The 12665-nt window shown below is 33.9% G+C and overlaps 1 protein-coding gene and 1 long non-coding RNA gene across 12 annotated transcripts in view; one reads left to right on the top strand and one right to left on the bottom strand.

Moving 5' to 3' along the window:
* The window catches only part of LOC116155268 (uncharacterized), a 359531-nt gene that overhangs the window by 4768 nt on the left and 342098 nt on the right, over window positions 1-12665 (top strand). For 6 of the 10 annotated variants that reach the window (XM_064482308.1, XM_064482305.1, XM_064482307.1 and 3 more), the window contains exons 5-11: window positions 297-360; window positions 1660-1727; window positions 3671-3802; window positions 5135-5242; window positions 7054-7168; window positions 7551-7613; window positions 9369-9528. The gene's annotated coding sequence lies outside the window, so the exon portion shown is untranslated. Of the gene's footprint in view, window positions 1-296; window positions 361-1659; window positions 1728-1948; window positions 2064-3670; window positions 3876-5134; window positions 5243-7053; window positions 7169-7550; window positions 7614-9368; window positions 9529-12665 lie in introns of all 10 variants that reach the window. The other 4 variants (XM_064482303.1, XM_064482309.1, XM_064482306.1 and 1 more) reach the window with 4 other exon arrangements.
* Window positions 1-12665, bottom strand: part of LOC135319965 (uncharacterized) — a 44462-nt gene that overhangs the window by 16106 nt on the left and 15691 nt on the right. Inside the window, exon 5 of one of the 2 annotated variants that reach the window (XR_010379068.1) lies at window positions 9895-11114. The exons of the other annotated variant lie outside the window; for it this stretch is intronic. This is a non-coding gene — a long non-coding RNA (uncharacterized LOC135319965). Of the gene's footprint in view, window positions 1-9894; window positions 11115-12665 lie in introns of those variants that run through there. 2 annotated transcript variants of the gene reach the window in all.

The raw sequence follows: 12665 nt of genomic DNA, 5'->3' as shown, positions 1-12665 counted from the left end.
CCGAGCCTTCCCCCTTCATATTATGGTGCAGGGGATCAGGGACAGTTTTCCTCTGGGTCTCCCTGCTGTTGCTATGAACAGTGGCTACAGCATCATTAATATTTTTCTTTCTTGTTTTAATTGCATTAATATTGTTAACCAGTTAATAGCATTTTCTTAAAATTATGGTCAGAGGCATAGGCATTTGATTTATAATGGTATCTGCAGACCACTCTTTTATTGAATTAATTTGTTTTGTTTGTATTTCCACAATTGTAAATGCTGTGAGTTAAGTGACCACTTTGCTTCAACTACAGGAGAATGTGAAAACACTCCAGGAGAGAGGGGTTGCATATATCAATGCAAACTCATCCACAGAAGGTAAATTTTACTTCAGATTGTCATTAAATAGTATACCGGCATTTAAGTCTATCAACTCCAACTCATAAACTAAGATTATCCTCTTTCTGTGAGATGCCTCAATAATACCTCCATTTTTCCATTTTACCAGAGAGAAAATGATTATGATTCATAACTAAGCTATTGATCCTGACTTCTTTAGTATGTGTGCCATTTGCCTATCTTGGATTACTACTTAAAACTTTAGTACTTTTCACATTCTTCCTGCGGAGCTATTTTTAAGTTGGGCTAAAGTATTTCATACAGAAATACTTCCTGTATGTATTGGAATGACTCTGAAATAAGCACCCACTACAGACTTCCTTTTAACCCTGACATGTGACATATGCATCTGTAGGCTTTCATCGTATTACATTTATTTTTAGGTAAGTGTCACAGGACACATGTTAGTTACTGACATGCTCTAGTCTAATGTCTTGATATTGAATTGAATGAATAAATAAAAAATGAACATTATGGCCTTACCACTTCCTTTGCCAAAGACCCCTAAGTGCTGCTGCCGTAATGAGCAATAACCCTTACTTTTACTGTGGGAGCTGTGACCTTAGCAGCAGAGTCCACCTCTGCAGTCTCCTATCCTGAGTGTGTGCTGCAGCCTCTCTGGCTCCTGAAGAGTTATTTCCACCTTTGTGTTTTAGTTTTAGCCAGACAGTCTGTCTGTCTATGTATCTACCTATCTATCTATCTATTCTAAAATTTTATTTATTTATTTTTACTGAAGTATATTTGACTTGTAAAATTAGTTTCAGGTGTACAGCAAAGTTATTAGTTATATATATACATATACATTGTTTTTAGATTATTTTTCATTATAGGTTATTATAAGATATTGAATGTAATTCCCTGTGCTATACAGTAGGTCCTTGTTGTTTATCTGTTTTATATATAATAGTGTATATATGTTAATCCCAAACTCCTAGTATATCATATATCTCTCCCCTTCCCCCTTTCCCCTTGGGTAACCATAGTTTCTTTTCTATGTCTGTGAGTCTATTTCTGGTTTGTAAATAAGTTCATTTGTATCTTTTTTTTTTTTTTTACATTCCACATATAAGTCATATAATTTGATACTTGCCTTTCTTTGTCTGACATACTTCATATGATTACTCTCTAGGGTCCACCCTATTTTTTATTCTCCAGGAATGATGCCTTCAATTTGAAGTCTATTATATCTTGTTTATAATTAGAAAATAAAGTTAGAATTAAATATAGGTTTGAAGTCCATTTGGAGGTATTAAAATACTCTCATTTAATTTGCAGGCAATTATACTCTCAGAGTTGACTGTACACCCCTTCTTTTCCAGTTGGTATATAAACTGACAAAAGAGGTATGTAAATAGATCTGTCATAATGTTTTCTGATAAGTAGATAAATCAATAACTTTTGTTTTCTAAATCACTGATATTTAAACTGGTGACAGACATTGTTATTTATACAAATCAGAACGAGCTTTAATACAGTACTTATGTGACATAACTGTGAGAACAGTAGTGCTAGTCTCTTTGAATAATAGTTCCTAGTAATTGTATACATTTGTTATAACGTGCAGGTCTATTTCATGGGGCAGAGTCTCTTTGATATAACAGAAAGAATACTGAGCTGGGATGGGGAAGCCTTGGCTGTGAAGATTGCCTTGGCTATTCATTCATTCATTCATTCATTCAGTAAGTATTTATTGTGTGGTTACTATATATCAGGTCCTATGAAATGAAGTCTAGCAGTCACAGTGATAAAAGGACAAGGTTACTGAATCCAAATACTTTGTCATCTAGAGAGGCCACAGACCTGTAAATGAGGACTCATACTTCACTTGAATAGTGGATACTACATACAGTGGAGGACAATTATGGAAGAGAGAAGCTAAGACCTTGGGGTAGCTGGTGAGGTTGGAAAGCATTAGAAGGTGTTTACAGAAGGATTAGTGGTTAGGCTATAAAATGGAAGGATGTGAAAGTGGGGAGAAGGTTTCTCATCAGAGGACACAGGACCTAATAAAGATGTGGATGTGTGAAAGAACATTTCCCTATCTCTGGGTAATGCAATATAACCTAAATGTAAGGTGTTGGTGAAAAAGCTGGTAAGAAATGGGACCTGACACATAGGCCTAAATGTTCATAAATCTGGTGATGGAGAAATTAAAGAATCTTTAACAAGGTTGTACATTATCATGTTTATTCATTAGAAAGATTACTCTGTATCAGTGCAGTGAATAGGTTAAGCTGTAGTAAGTCTAAAAGCAAAATGGAAGTAATTCCACATGCTTATTTAGCAAGCAGAAATTTATAACTACTAGTTATTGATGTAAAAAGTACTCTGAAAACTCTAATGCACTCTGAATCTCTAAAAATTATGTAATCTACTCATTGAGTATATGTGTGCTTCATTTAAATAATCCCCCATTATAGAATTTAAGTGTAGAAATGTTTCTTTCAAGTAGTTATCACTTAGATGACAGTGGGAAGTAGATGTCACATCTCTGTGGGTCCTGTTTCCCAGTTGCCCTTCGTCTTGCCCTGTCCTTTTCACTGTGTCTTTAACATCTCATCCTCCCAAGTGAGCATCCTCCCATGCCCATCACAACTCCCACCATACTGGGAAGCTTAGGTCCTTGATCCTTTTATTGAAATGTCCCATAAAAACATCTTATCTAAAAGCACGCTGTAAGGACAGTCGCTGTTGGAGAATCCTTCTCAGGAGATACATTTACACGCTGTCCTACAGAGGAGGCTCCTGCCTTTATAGGAGGGGTAGTAAGAATTTTAGGGCCAAGAAGAAGCTTAGGTCTATCCCCTTTGTACATTTATTCAATAAGTATTAAATGTGTAAGTGGTTACCATAGTGACAGGATGAATCAAACATAGATTCTGCTATTAGGGTGTTAACTGTGTAGCCAGGAGAGACTATGATCAAGAAATTTCAAATCCAAGATAGAGATTAAAATCACCAAACTGAATACAGATAAAAGTGGTGTGGGAAGCCAGAAAGAAATGTCTAATTTTATCATTTTACACGTTGGAATTAAACAGCCTCCTTAATGGGAAATTGCAAAAATTTTTCCCATTTTAAAGCCTCTTTTATGTTAATTTGAATTTAATTTTTATGCCACTTTAGATATAATGTATTTGTCTTTCAGAGTTTTTGTTTTAGGTGGTTTTTTTAACAGTTTAACTGGGAAATTTAAATGTATCTTTAGAAGTTACATTATCAGGATGAACTAACTGTCCAGAAGAGAAGAGTGAGATTTTATAATCTTGTTTGATTTGATTGTCAGTGGAGGAATCAGACATCATTCATCTGGAGAAATGCTATTGGTTGCTGAAGGCTCAATCGGGAACTGGATGATTTGATTTAGAGACATTTGGCCCATTGGTTTCACCACCAATTCGTCCATCTCTGAGTGAAGGTGGGAATCCTTCTATTTTCTACAAATGTTCTTTGCTAAACACGTGAGCCCTGTTCTACCTTTGGAGCCTTGTGTAAGTTGGTTTACCTTTCTGCACCTGAATATTCTCATATATAAACTCAGTTTGACCAAGACAGTCATTATGAAACTGTGCTCCAGTGCAGTGCCTCAGCGTCTGGTGCAGGGGTCAGGGTGATGGACATTGAATAGGCAAAGCTCTAGCTTCCACACATGACCCCACCTCTTCCTCAGCTGAGGAGTCTCTACTGTATTTCTTTTATATAGAAGTTTTCACTGCTGTATCCTTCCCCCACCCTTAAAAAATTAGGAAACCGCTGGACTAGACCATCTCTAAGGTCCCCACTTAGCTCTGATCTTTTCACTGCTATATATGTATTTTTCAAATGAGATTTACAAAGAGTAGTTGTGGGTGATAATCACAAAAACTGTATTTGAAATCTGAAAGCTTGAGTTCTGCTTCTGATTCAGACCTTTTTAAAAAAACCTATTATTTTAGCAAGTCATTTAACTACTTCTTAGCTTCAATTTTCTGTTCTTTGAGGGCACAGAATTAGATTCTTGAAATAGTCTGTATTCTTCAGATTTCTAGTGTGTTTTAGAAATACTTGTTAGGGGAGCTAGAACAGACAGGGCTTCCACTTCAGCAGTGCAGTTGTGTTTTTACCTTTTTAGAATTGGAGATTGAGAAATCATTTCATTTGAAAACAAAATGATTCCATTTATTTTTTATGAAAAGTTTAAAAACCACAGGATTAGATTATAAATTGTCCTTTATTTCTGAAATTTAATATATTTATACAGATTAAGTGGTACAATGAAGACTGCAGTACAGAATTTCTTTCTCTTATAGTGTGTTTTCTTTGCTTCATGAAGAAGCTGTATGAAGCTTGTTAATAACAACACAGTATATATTTGACAGAGTTCAACTTTTCTTCTTTTTTCCTTTTTCTTCTTAGTCTTTCCATATTAGGATAATTGTGGTCTCTGACTTTTTTCCAGTTAAAATTTTAAAACATATTTTTTCTTTTTTAAATACTACAATCATTTTTGACTTTTGGAACTAATATAAGATAGAGACAGGTAGGCAGACAAAACCAAACACTGAATGGTAGTATTTTCTTCTAGGAAGTTAAATTTTGGTTATAATTATGCTGGGAAAAAAAAAAAAAAAACTTCCTAAGATAGTGGAAACTACTGATAACTTTTAAAAATTAAGTCGGTTTATGGGAGTCATGCCTCCTTTCATAAGCATGCCATTATTAACAGGAGCTTTGTTGGCTGTGATTTATTGTGTGTTTTCCTATTTTACAGGTTTATTTAATGCCTTTGGTGAAAATCATGACAGCCACATAGATTTTAAGGAGATATTCTGTTGGTTATCAGCCTGTTGCAGAGGACCTCTGGCTGAAAGACAGAAATGTAAGTGTGTTAAACATCACAAAATTTGGAAACTATACAGAGAAAAAAATTAGCATTCATTCATGTAAAAAATCATTTGCTTAAGGCTTGAATTTTCATCACTTTGACAAATAGCAATCTCTTCCTGAGGTTTTACTGAGGTCAGTGTGAAGATTCAATCATCTATTCTTTTTTACTGTGGAGTAATTTAGGATCTTTGTTATTAACAATGGTTGATTTTCCAGATGAATGTATAATTCATGATAAATGAACTACATCAGTCATGATGTGTTTGAAAATGTTAAGCATATAGAAGATATTTTCTGGTAGTATATATAGAAAATTTGTCTTGCTTAACTTGAATTCCAGCTTATTTTCTATCACTTGTGTGTACTGATATCTTATTAGCAAAATTAAATTTATGATAAAACATTTTTATTAAATACTAAAATTGTCTTTTAAACCTAGCCAAAATGTTATAGTGTAATTTATAAGCATATTACAGTAATAAATCTTAACCGTATTTGGAAAACTGCAGCAGTTTACATTTAATTGGAACCTAATTCTTATATATTCACTAGGGTCATTATTTCTGCATCTTTCTAAAATAGAACTTCAGAAATATTGCATATTTTGGGTATGATACTTAATATTTTGATATTCTTTAGTAATGTTGTACTGTGATGCACTCAGTTAATTTAATAGCATAATTATTACAGGAGTGTGTGAAGTAGATAATTATTTAATCTTAAAAATTTAGATTTCTTTTTTTCTTCCCTGATAGTATACCATTACTCTAACCTGGCTTTGTGATAGATTATTGGTTCACATTAAAGTTCTGATATTAAAGAGGCTGAAGTCTTTGTTTCTCAATTGAGGTTAATTATTGCCTTAATTTTTTTTTAATTTATTTTTTCCAGTGGACTAGTGGAAGTTAACCAACTAGACTAACTAGTAATTTTGCTGATATTGATGTTAACTAGCAAAGTGCTGATATTTTGGATTCTTAGCTTGTTGTATATAAACTTCATTGAAGATTTGAAATTGTTCTTCGGCAAAAACATTGGGTGCACGTTAACTACATTGGAGAGCCTCTTTATACAGTCATCCCTCATTATCTGCTGAGGATTGGTTCTGAGACCCCCTCAGATACCAAATCCATGGATGCTCAAGTCCTTATGTAAAGTGGCATAGTATTTGCATATAACCTATGCACATCCTCCTGTATACTTTAAATCATCTGTAGGTTACTTATAATACCTAATACAATGTAATTAGTTGTAAATACAATGTAAATGATATGTAAATAGTTTTCAGTGCTTAGCAAATTCAAGTTTTGCTTTTGAGAAGTTTCTGGGAAAATTTTTTTTTTTTTTTGATCTGTGGTTGTTTGTAACAGGTACAGAGGGCTAACTGTACCAGCTTTTTGTTGATTCTTAAAGTAGATGGAATATTTTCAGCATTATAAGAATCAACTGATCAGTTTTAAATATTAGAAATTAATTTAAAGGCTGGAATTACCTTCTTAAAATCTGTGAGATATTGTATAGTAACTTGGCCCTTTTTCAGTTTGCAAGAAATTTAACTATAGATTTAGGTGAAGGATAGTGTTCTCTAACCTGGCTAATGATAGAAGGAGAGAGACTTGTGAAGTGTACAGGACTTCCTACAAGTTCAAAGGACTTTAATGACACAATCTCCTCCAAATAAGAACTTAATCCAGAATGTATTTGTTTAAGGAACCAAGTAATTTTACTATGGCAGCTTCTAATAAAATGCATTATATGTCAGAATATAAAAGTAATTTTCCTCTGTAAGAGCCTTTTCTTTAGTTTGCTTCAAGGTATTTGACATTGACGGTGATGGAGTTCTCTCTAAGGTTGAACTGAGAGACACGTGGTTGCACATTTAGAGGTCTGGATGGACAACAGCACCGATCATATCCTGGTAAAGTCTGATTGTATACATTTTCTTGCATGTAAACTTTCAACAGGAACATAGAGTGAAGAATTTTTCAAAAGAGGTTGAGAAAAAGATTTCTTACTACTTCTAGTTGCTATATTATGCTACTCAAAATATTCATAGCCAAAGATGCAAAATTGGGAAGAGAATTTGCCTTAGAAAATTTAATAAACTAAATGTATTACATTAAAAAAAATGAAACCACAGGAAAATTCTCATAAATTTTTAAGGCAAACAAGCAATCTATTTCTGGTAATTTAAAAAAATATATATATACTTGACCAAAAATATTTTATACTTCGGCTACTGGCTAATAAAATGATACCTGCTCTTTCCTAACTACTGATTTGGGTTTCTGTTTTTAAAGGAATTACATGTGGATCTATCCAACATTGTAGAAGACACATTGAATGTGCATGACACCACAAAGGTGAGTCTAGCAGAGACTAATTTATTCTTTTCTAAAAATACGTTATATTCTGAATTGGTATATATACCTTACATATAGATACTTGAATCTCTTCTACATCATCCCTGCTAAATGCTTATTTGGATCTGTGGTTACAATGCCTCCAAGTTGTCTCAAAGGAAAGCCTATTCCATCTTTAAACAACTCCATTAAGTGTTATTTACATAAAAACACTTATTATATTTTATAAGCTAGCCATTTAATAAAAATTAAGTAGACACAGCCCTTGCCATCTGTAGTTTATAGTCTTTACTTCTCCCATTTTAATACATTATGGTAAGAATAATTAAACTGTAAATTAGTATGTATTTATGTATGATTTTGCATGTGTGTAGAAGAATTTGTTAATCTGTAATTTGCTCACAAAATCACTCAACTTGGAAAGCAAGCTTCATATTATAAAAATTACCTCACTCAGTTCAGATTCTGCCAAAGGTATGTTTTTAGGTAACCCGACAACTACAGATGCAGAATTATTAATCTTTCCCCAAATCACATTTAAACTGAAATCATAAGAAATTTTTACTGTTGGCTTTGAAGCTATCAGTGACTGTCTAGAAGTGGTCAGACTGTTTTCATCCAGTGGTTTTAGTGTCAGGAAGAGCTCCTTTTATTGCTTACCATTTAAATAAGAGTTGGAAAAACTCCCAAGTGGAGCTTTTCTAGTGCCATATGACAGCAATCAGAACATGCAGGAATAATCTTGAAGGTATGATTTGTAGCATTGTTTTTACCTGGCTCTTTACTGCCACCTCTTGATGTTAGAAAATGCTCTATTGCAGAATACCTTGGTTAGTAGGGCAAAAGGAAATGAAATAAAGTCCAACCACTTGAGGCTATGAAAGATTCTGTAAGATTTTATGTTTTAAAGAGTTTGAGTGTTAACTCTGCTATCCTTTTGGAATATTAAATTGATAATGTGCTACTCATAAAGCACTATTTTGATGATAAAATATTTTCCTCTGTCTTTGGGCCAGCAAGCAAGTTATTGGAGGAGTTATTAAAAAACCCTGTTTCAACCATGTGAATCCCAGTCTTGTACATCTAATTTGTTTTAATCATAGACAAAAAATACATAAATAGTCCAGTTATACAGAACACAAATAAAGTTTATATGGAAACATTTTTGTTCTCACTACTAATACAAAAAAATACAATTTAATCAAATTTACAGTATTCTTTTTGTGTATTAAAGAAATGGGGTGTTTTAAAGTGATGTCCAATGATAAAGTTTTATGAAAGTAATACACATACATTTCTGGAAATATTGCAAATTGCTACATTTTGGGTGGCAGTATGACTTTAAAATAGTTAATGACATGAATACTTCTGTACTTTTTTACTTGTAATATCAGTCCTAAGAATTTGTCCTTTCAAAGACCATCATTTTTTATGTATGAAATAAATAAAAGTGAAGAGTTATTGTGTGAGGGTACTAAATTGCAGATAATATTTAAGATTTTTTCCCCTTAGTTTTGATGTTACTTGCTTTTAAATGACAGGGGATAAAATACCCACAGGAGTCTGAATCTTGGAAGCAGAGCTTGAGAGTCTTCAAAGCCATGTAATTTAAACCTGTGAATTTCTGTAATCTAACTCAGTATAGGCAGTGAACCTATTGAACAGTTGAGTTGAAAAATAAATCTCAGAAATTGTTTAAAAATGGCAAGTTTTATTTCTTTTATAATGATCACTTTATATCTTTTAAAACAACAGGTGGTCAAGAATAATAAGACAGAAACCCCAGAGTTGGAATTATTTCCTCAGTATCTTCTCTTCCTGTGACAGCAGCCTGCCACTTGGACACAGCAGTCTAACATCTGGATGAATATGGGTATGATGTTCCTGAGAATGTTTCCTCAACATTTACCAAGAGGTAACTTAAGAATACCATGTGTTTCCTTTAAAAAAATATAAAACAAAAGCCTCAAAGTCTGGTGCTCAAAGTCTGCTGCCACTGTACTAATAACACATTTCCATCTATTTTCATACAGAATCAATAAATCACTGTGGGGCTTAGATCTGTGGGCATGCACAAGACTAGATGGGATAGAGGCAAAATCTCAGCAGCACACTGAGAATGATCCCATTTTGGTTTGTGAACATACAAAGATAATGAGTAGAAGTAAATTATACATACTTTGTTTCCTTGAGAACAAGCCATTATAAGTTATGTGCTTGACCTAAATTACAGTCTGCCAGTCAATGACTACTCATCTCCACTCAGATTTCTAAGAAGTAGTTTCCTGGGCAGTATCATCTTTTTTTTTTTTTTTTTTAAGCAAAACATGATATTAGGTCCAAGGTGCCTTTAAAAAGACAGATAATACAAAACAAAGGATATATTTTTGAAAATGACACATTTCCTCTGAAAAACATCAAACCTATCAAAATGACATGTAAATAAGTTCTCATTTTAATGTATTACATGCAAAAATCTCCCTTTTGTTTCTCTGAAGTTAAATTTTATTGATGGCAGGACTTGCTCAATGCTTTTGCCTTGCAAATATTTGAAGTAGTTCTGAGTTCATCCATTTACACAAAAACTTCATGTTACTAGTGCCAGAATGTCATTATAATATAATAGTATGCAAGAACTACCTATGGACCCAAACCAACCCTGTAAGTGGAATCCTTCCTTTAGAATTTAATAGGGTTTGTTTTATAAAAGTCTTGAAGGTTATGTTCAGATATTACATGGAGACTCTTTACACTGTTTGGTAAGAATTATAGAGCAGTAGCCTCTGCCTAGCTAAACTTCGTTTTCAGCGAACACATCAAAATCACGGAACAGAGAAGTAAGAATCTCTATGAACACTCTTGATTTAATTTTCCATTGAATAATAGCTTTACATTGCTTTCATGTACCCATAGCACATATCTTTTAAAATTCTCTTTGAAAGGTAACATGAGAGGCAAGATGTGTTGTTGCGCTTTTAGTTAAGTATCCTTTGTAACTATTGCTGAGCCTAAATTTTTGCTGCTTCTGTAAATTCCACTAGATTTGTTGGTGCTATTCAGATGCGCAAAATTATGTATAATAAGTGGCTGCCTGCTTAATGAACGATGCTACAAAAACTGTCTAGAATTCAAATACATTTCTTATGTGGCTTAGGACAATAGAAATTGGACACTACACTTGCAAATGCTTCTGAATCCTAGAACTGGGTCGTTACTGTGTTACTGAGTTCAAAGATCATCCTGCTCACTGCACAACAGGCCAGTAAATCAGGAGATGAGGTGTTGGGGCAGGAAATAGCAATTTTATTTGGAAATCCAGCAGACTGAGAGGATGGCAGACTAACGTTTTGCAGAATCATCCTGCTCCAGTCAGAATATAGGCTTCTTTTATGCAAAAAAAAAAAAAGGGGGGGTGTGGTTGGTTGTTGCAAACTTCTTGCTGTAGGAATTCTTTGTTCTTGCAGCTGTCCACGTGGGTCAGGTTGTGGTGTCCCTGTAAACCTCCAACAAAACAAAGATTATTTTCTATTCTGCAACTTATCTTTATGTGCGGAAGTGTTAATATCCTTAAAGGTCAGAGCCTTGAGAAAAGGCTCTTCTATTTACGAGACAGGCTAAAGGCAACATTGTTTTACAAAAGGTGCAGAGATAGGAAGAATAAGCCTAGAAAACAGGGTGCAGTGGTTAAAGCTAAAGGAACAGATCCAATATAGAGTCAGATTTGTTCTCCACTACAATTATGCTACAAATTTGTTCTTAATTTGAAATTTTATTTCTTACTAATTCATTGTGAAATCAATCATTAATCATTTTGAAGTTTATAAAAAATATGCTTTCTTGTAATCTTATAACTAATCCTCTGATGTATAATTGGAGAAATTGCTCTTTTCTTTAGGGATTATCTTCTGCTTGCTAATAGTAAATGACTTGTTTTGCTAGATGTTTAAAAATTGATCATAGTCGTGTTTTGTTCTCCATAATGTAGTTTTTATCTTTCTCATTACTCTTATTTATCAACTATTTACTAGGCTGTTTTATTCCTTTTGAAGTGACAGGTATACAAACCTTGCCACAGTTACATTGACTTAAACATAGCCTTTTCAACAGACAAGGCTGCAAAAGTCATTGTTAGATGATTTTTCAGCCAGTTTTCAGTGAGTTAATTCTTTTTGGAAGCTCTGAAAAAGCAGATGATGCCAGTACTTCATTTTTATCTTTTAGTAGGTGAAGACTCAAAGCACATTTAATGGGAGGAAAAAAGCTAAGTCACCATTAAATAGGTGGGAAATTATCTAGTGTATAATTGTACCCTAGATAGATGTGTTATATTGATACATTACATGTGCTTTTGTTTTGGGTTGCTCAGTAAACTATAACCTTCCATAGGTAGAGATGACCATTTTAAGCTACAGCTTTTGTCTCTAGATGTTAGCTGAAACCAGGGTTTAGCAGATTTTCTTAGCAACCTACTTTTGCTTTCCATAATTTGTTGTCATTTCTTCTCCCTTCTGTTTTGAAGGATGTGGTTAGACTTTATATATTCTTCCTTTAGTCTTTACTCATTGCTCATGTTGCCACTCTTTGTTTCCACCTTGAGCCCTTTGAGAGCTCAAGGTCGTCTGCTGTCCTTTTATTGGGTAAGCAGGCCATGATTCCCCCAACACACACTAACTTTCAATAGGGCTTTTTTTTTTGTTGTTGTTATGGGAAGCCTTTTGGCTTCACTTTAAAGGTCTATTTGGCCATTTAGAGTCTATGCCAACTTCAAATTTTAGTAAAAATTTCCTGTGTTAATTGTACCAGTGTGCCAGGTAATTGGGCCACTTAATGAGAGTGATGGGATTAATAATTCAAAGACAGTTTAAGGAAGCAGATCAGGTAAATCCAGTTATCTATCTGAAATTCAAGTCCAGTCCCATTTTAGCTCCCCCATTCTTACACTGAGTTGTGGTTTTGCTGTTGAGTGTGACCCAGCTGAGGGCAGCCAGGACACCAATGCCCACTGACATTTGCCACTTTTCAGGGGATCCAAATACTGCCTTTTGTTTTTGG

Source organism: Camelus dromedarius, chromosome 35 (genome assembly GCF_036321535.1).
Source record: "Camelus dromedarius isolate mCamDro1 chromosome 35, mCamDro1.pat, whole genome shotgun sequence".
Taxonomy (NCBI): Eukaryota; Metazoa; Chordata; class Mammalia; order Artiodactyla; family Camelidae; genus Camelus; species Camelus dromedarius.
Note: the sequence above shows the minus strand (reverse complement) of the source record. Positions and strands in the feature narration are given on the sequence as shown.